General features: G+C 46.5%; 1 protein-coding gene across 1 annotated transcript in view; it reads right to left on the bottom strand.

Moving 5' to 3' along the window:
* LOC106870914 (gastrula zinc finger protein XlCGF7.1) overlaps positions 1-469 on the bottom strand; it is a 9,734-nt gene that overhangs the window by 7,607 nt on the left and 1,658 nt on the right. The gene's annotated exons all lie outside the window — the stretch shown is intronic.

Here is a 469-nt window from a genome sequence, read left to right as displayed (position 1 = left end):
TGTATGGTTGGAATTTACAAAAAAACCCAAAAGATGAAGACAGGTATGTAAACGACAAACAGGTGCTTTAGTTTAATGCTCGCAAAGGTGAGAAATTCTTTTGCGTTTCGAGCCTATGCTCTTCAACAGAAAGGAACACAAGAAAATATACAGAGAGAGAATTAAAAAAAGCTTTAGTGGCTAGTGGTCAATCATGGTAATGGCTGGATAGAGGTGGTGTGGATGATGGTGTGGGTGCTAGGAAGTGGTCAGTGCTAGTGTGTGCAGGGTGGTGTGATGTGGTATGGTGTGGTGGTGTGGTATGGGTGCTGAGAAGTGGTCAATGCTAGTATGTGCAGGGTGGTGCGATGTGTTGTGGTGGTGTGGTGATGGTGTGTGTGTGTTGTGATGGTGTGGTGTGGTGATATGTGGTATGTTGTGTTGTGGTGTGGTGGTGTGGTGATGTTGGGGTGTGGGTTGGGGGTGAGGG

This window comes from Octopus bimaculoides, chromosome 14 (assembly GCF_001194135.2).
Source record: "Octopus bimaculoides isolate UCB-OBI-ISO-001 chromosome 14, ASM119413v2, whole genome shotgun sequence".
Taxonomy (NCBI): Eukaryota; Metazoa; Mollusca; class Cephalopoda; order Octopoda; family Octopodidae; genus Octopus; species Octopus bimaculoides.
Note: the sequence above shows the minus strand (reverse complement) of the source record. Positions and strands in the feature narration are given on the sequence as shown.